Source organism: Daktulosphaira vitifoliae, unplaced genomic scaffold (genome assembly GCF_025091365.1).
Source record: "Daktulosphaira vitifoliae isolate Bord-2020 unplaced genomic scaffold, ASM2509136v1 Scaffold_1, whole genome shotgun sequence".
Classification (NCBI taxonomy): domain Eukaryota; kingdom Metazoa; phylum Arthropoda; class Insecta; order Hemiptera; family Phylloxeridae; genus Daktulosphaira; species Daktulosphaira vitifoliae.
The window spans coordinates 67,774,360-67,780,610 of NW_026099572.1; the positions used below are offsets into that span (position 1 = coordinate 67,774,360).

At 28.0% G+C, this 6,251-nt stretch overlaps 1 long non-coding RNA gene across 1 annotated transcript; it reads left to right on the forward strand.

Annotated features, from left to right (window-relative positions):
• Nucleotides 1–362: 362 nt before the first annotated feature.
• Nucleotides 363–2,528, forward strand: LOC126895860 (uncharacterized). The gene is made up of 2 exons (XR_007701733.1): nt 363–1,300; nt 1,425–2,528. It is a non-coding gene; the product is annotated as an uncharacterized LOC126895860 (long non-coding RNA).
• Nucleotides 2,529–6,251: the final 3,723 nt, after the last annotated feature.

Sequence of the window (6,251 nt, forward strand, 5' to 3'; positions counted from 1 at the left end):
TTAGAATGGATAACACTTACAGTATTTTTCGTTCATTATTGTTTTAAGTTAATTTTAAAAATTATTTTTAACTTTTTAGTTCGATGTGCTTTAAAAGCGTGTTTTTTAGTTTTTTTAAACTATATTTATTTTTGATAGTATTTTTAACCACTGTCAGATATCATTATACTTGATCCAATTATGCCACGTCACCACTGTTCCGCGAACTCATATCCTCGAATAATTTCTTTTTGTTAAAATTTTATCGAATGTAGATTTTTATTATTTTTATTTAAAAAACTTAAACTTAAATTTTTAAGGAAATAGGACACAGAATAAGGAATAGGAAAAATACTCAGAAAATTAAAATNGACACAGAATAAGGAATAGGAAAAATACACAGAAAATTAAAATGTTTTTTTAATGTCATACTTTAGTTTGTCACTTGAACATAAAAAAGGATTACAAACAAAATCTATTTGATCTTAATTAGCTAAAATTTTAGTTTGGAAGGGAGGTCAGCAAAAAAGTTTTTTTCGGCTACTTTATACTATACTCTCAGTTTAATATCTAAAATGTATGTTTATAATTTTTGAAGGGGTTCTAATAACCCATTAGGCATATATTTCAATTGTTAGAAAACCAAGGTCTTAAAACTTAGAGACTACAGTGAATATTGACACAGTAGTGCACAATTAATTTATTGTAAATTAGCTTGTTATCCGGTTGTGATTATCAGCATCCCACCATCGCACTCGTCAGTGTTGACAATAACACTATGCTCGTCTCGTCTGTCAGTCATTAGAAAGAACAGGTCGGAGGGATTCAGCACTGTGAGATACAACGGTGGCTATGTAAACCAGTCCACCTGTAATTTACATGCGCTGCACGTGCCGCCGAATTATATATCAGCGCCTAAACATTGTTCACCTGTACTTTTCTGTGTATTTTTCGATACTTGAATGATATTTTACTATTTAGAATTAAAAAAACCCATCACAAGGGGTTCGCGGGACAGTAGTGACGTGGCATATGTCGTAACACAGTAAAGAGAAATGATAAGGTAAACGAGGAAATGAGTGAAATGAGTGTAAATGTGTGTACGAAGATGAATATGAGGAGGTGGTGCCTGCTGTATAGGTATTCACGTGCGTGTTGTTGTACAGCAGTCACCGTGCTCGGCTGACACTCCGGGTTAGCTGTGGGTGTCGAAAGGCTGTTGTTATAGGAAGGGAGAATAAGAGTAACACCTAGGTATGAGGTGCAGACGAAGTGCAAGACACAAGTACTTCAAAGAGAGAACGGGGTAGCCGAGTATAAGGTGCAGACGAAGTGCAAGACACAAATACTGAGCGTACCAGATAAGGAGTATAACAAAGTACGAAGTGCAGACGAAGTGCAAGACACAATTACTTCAGAGAGAGAACGGGGTAGCCGAGTATAAGGTGCAGACGAAGTGCAAGACACAAGTACTCTGAAATGTCGAGGAAAAGAGTATATAGGTTAGAAAAGGAATAAACAAAGACTTTACTTTAAACAGTAAGCCGGACAGCGACAACCGAGTACTGAGACTGATGAATGACACAAGGCACTGGAGTCGACTGACCACGATGGTCAGGTCTATTGGGTTTTTATAATAATTACACCTATTGCCGATTTGGCAATAAATATTATTTGTTAATTCACCAGTCTCAGGCAGCGGATGTGCTGTCTGTATTTTATTAAAATAATTCTCACGATTATGAAAACGTGACACCATCACACATAATTGGATCAAGTATAATGATATCCGACAGTGATTAAAATCACTATAATAAAAAAGGGTTCGATGCAAATCTTTAGATAGTGTTTAATTTAAAAAAATGGGTGGATTATTCCAAAAGCTACATGATTTGCTATTTCCTTATTAATATTCTGATTAAGATAAAGTATGTCGAATGATAAAGGGATTATTAAAAAACATTATTTCTCATAAATAAATTGTGTTGATCCATACACTTTTGAATAAGTTATAGCATTATAAAGTTAAAAATGTAAAAAAAAAATTAGCATATGTAAAATAACATTCGGTAGCCATTTTCACCGTGAAGACAAAATAAAGTCCGAAATTTTTATTTTCATAACGAAGTACATTACATTATCTTTAATTTAAGATATATATAAAAGTGTCAGAATTTTCGGAACAGTTTCAAAAGTTAAGTGTAAAAGTAAATTTTTTGTGAAAAAGTTGTCATTTTAAATCCCCCCCCGTGGGCAGATAAAGGGTCAGATTTATAAAAATGATAGGTAAAGACATCGTGCATTTATAAAAAAAAAATTATATTGATATGTTCATTTTTGAAAAAGTTTTAAGTAAAAAAAATTGAAAAAATTTCGTAAATTAGCGATTTTTAAATTTATATTTTTTTTTGGAGATTTCCACTTTTTATGGGGAACGAGAGAAATTTTTTTCAATTTTTGAGGGTAATGTCTTCGACTAGATACGATTTGTGATCTTTTGACGTATCGTTAAAAGAAATCGGTTCGGTGAGAGCTGAGAAAAAGTAGTAACTGACACAAAAAAAACATATCATAGTAAAATTAATACTTTTTTAGCTTCCCATCGAAACTAAAAAATTTTGGCTAATTAAGATCAAATAGATTTTGTTTGTAATCCTTTTTTATGTTCAAGTGACAAACTAAAGTATGACATTAAAAAAACATTTTAATTTTCTGAGTATTTTTCCTATTCCTTATTCTGTGTCCTATTTCCTTAAAAATTTAAGTTTAAGTTTTTTAAATAAAAATAATAAAAATCTACATTCGATAAAATTTTAACAAAAAGAAATTATTCGGGGATATGACAATTTTTTTTTAATTTTAGAATGTAGGACTTAAAATTAGACTTATAAAAGACTTTTTGTGACAGGTGTGCAAAATTTTGAAGATAAAAGAGTAATATGTAGTCAGCAAATTATCAAACATTTATCAAAAAAATTTTCTATACAATAGTAACTTCAGTAGTGATTATATTATTATTTATAGTTATAGTATTAATATTAATTTATTGTGTTTAACTCGAAATAAATTATGTGATTTATGTACATGATATATATATTTTTTTCATTCCTGAACTGAAAAATATGATTATTCCTAATTATAAATGGAAACTTGAAATTTGTTTGATATTCTTTAAATGTAAATACTCATTATTTTCTTAGTATGACGTCATAGATGACACATGAAATTATTTTATTTTATTTATAAGAAAATTAAAATATTCTTATTTTTCCTCGCCTTAGTCCCAACTATTTGGGGTCGGCCACCCTTATCCTATACTTCTACTTGACACCATCTCCCATATCATCTACGCTCACATCAGCCGTTGTCATATCTCATTCAATAACATTCCTCCTTATCTTTTTTGGTCTTCCTCTACTTGTTTTTCTTTCAACATTCATTTCCATAACTGTTTTCACAACTTTATCTCTCCTCATAACATGACTAAGTCTATTTTCTTTCATGTTATCCACGATTGACGTTATACATATACTCCTCTGATATGTTCACTCCTCATCCTATTTTTTCTAGTTACACCACTCATCGGACTAAACATTCTCATCTCTACTACTCTCATTCTCTGTTCTACTTATAAACCACCCAACACTCAACTATACATCATAGCTGATCTCACTACAGTCTTATAGAACTTACTTTTTAGCCTCATTGGAATTCTTTTATCGCACAACAGGTTCATTTATATACGTTTTGTGAGCTTTTGATATATTGTAAAATGAATCAGTCGAGTAAGAACTGAAAAAAGTGGAATCAAACACAAAAAAAACAAATTTTGGTAAAATAAATACTTTTTCAGTCGTTTCTATTTTTTCAAATAGAAACGTACATATTAACTAGTTTACTTAATAGATAATGATATATTTAAGAAAATAAATGGCCAATAACAATAATTGAACCAGTACTTCAAAAGTTAGATATAAATTTAAAGTTATGACTGTATATAAACTATCGTTGATGACTGGGTGAAACTATTTTTCTACTAGTAATTTCCCAGCCGAACTTTTCTTCCCGCCAGGGTATTAAAAATATAGTTTAAAAAAACTAAAAAAACACGCTTTTAAAGCACATCGAACTAAAAAGTTAAAAATAATTTTTAAAATAAGCTTAAAACATTAATGAACGAAAAATATCGTGTATTATTGTAAAAAAAAATAAATAAATAATGTATAGCTCTAAAATTTTCGAAGATATTTTAGGAGGCGTAGAAAAGGAATCTTGAAAATAAATACATATAAATATATATATATATGTGTGTGTGTGTGTGTATTTTTATTTATTAAGTAAACTCTGCATGTACACTCAAAATAGTTTTATAAGATAATAACAAAATTACAAACTATGAAAAGAAAAATATAAATTACATAATATATTTATTATGTTATATTTTTTCCTTAAATTTTTTATGAATCAATAGTTATTAGTTAATTACACAAAGAGAAAAGTTGTATGTAACCCGCATACGGTTTTTCTTCAGGTAAATAAAATGTGTGCACTCAGTGTTTTGAGTTGAGGTTGCCATTTTAAAATCAATAGTTGATACGAATTTAAGGTATAAGGGTTCTTAGCAGAAATTTTAATTTTTCATGTAAAATAGAGCTCCACAAAGAATCATTATTGTAAAAAAAATAAATAAATAATGTATAGCTCTAAAATTTTCGAAGATATTTCAGGAGGCGTAGAAAAGGAATCTTGAAAATAAATAAATATAAATATATATATATGTGTGTGTGTGTATTTTTATTTATTAAGTAAACTCTGAATGTACACTTAAAATAGTTTTATAAGATAATAACAAAATTACAAACTATGAAAAGAAAAATATAAATTACATAATATAGTTATTAATTAATTACAGGTAAGAGAAAAATTGTATGTAGCCCGCATCCGGTTTTTATTCAGGTAAAAAGAAAATGTGCATAATCTGTGCTCCAGTTTTTCTATAGGTAAAAATAGTTGTACGTAATCTATGTAAGAATAATTTTTTTCTGCTAGTTCTTTGAATAGTGCAGAATGTTATTACCCGATCTATAGAAAAACTGTAACGCACATTTTTTACCTTACAGAAAAATCGGATACCAGTTGACAAATAAAAAAGTAAATTGAGCGCAGTTCAATCGCCGAATAGTTATTATTTAAGATATAATACATATAAATAATTAATATTAAAATTTTTCAATATTTAAAATTAATAGTATGAAGAATATTAGAATAAATAATCAATTTCTGAATATTTTAGTTACAGTTATATATGGTTTCTATGTTTAAACTGTATTCATTTAACATCAATATTTGTAGTTCACCTACAATACTACCCAATTGCTCAATTGGATCATTTTTTTGAGGAGGATACATCAATATATTATTCATGACTACTCTATAGCTGTTAATTTTGTATATAGTCCAATGATAATCACTTCTCAGATCATCATACGATGTAGTAGGTATACCATTAGTAGGATTATCTTTGAACCATTTGTTAATTAGTGAATTCATGATATTAAAAAATTGTAAGCAAAAGTCATATGATGTAATATTTTCTTGAAGTAATGCAAATATTGAATTTAAATCATCGAAATATCTATAATTATTAATCATAAAATTACAAACCTGAAATGTAACCATTCCTAAAATGTTTTTTACATGCCAATGTTCTGATGGATCTCGGTTTCTAAAAACAAACAACAACCCATAATAAGAAATTATAAATAAATACTTTATAGATCGACTCTTCACCAATCTAAGATATATTTCATCGTCTAACTCATGATATTTTGGTACAATAACTCTGTGATAGCCACGACATTTAAACAGAAGGAAATCTTCTTTGACATAATCCCAGTAAGCATCTAATGCATTGACTTCTTGTGACGTATACACTATAACAGTAAAAACAACGCACCATAAAATTTTCATTTTTATTCTTGTACTTATTTGAACAATATAAAAATTCTAAACTTATTATAATAATGAAATGATTTTAAATGTAACCTATTTTATTTTATAGAACATTTTGAATGATTTACAAAAAAATTCATTTATAAACTACTTAATCGAAAAATACAAATTCATGCTTTTTTTTATTTGTACATATCTCTTATGCAATCAATAATAAATAACTCGGTAAATTTCAAGCAAAATTAATTTTTCGCGTAAAATTATGAATTATTACACTTATATTTAAATATATATATATATTTTTTTTTTTTTTTTTTTTT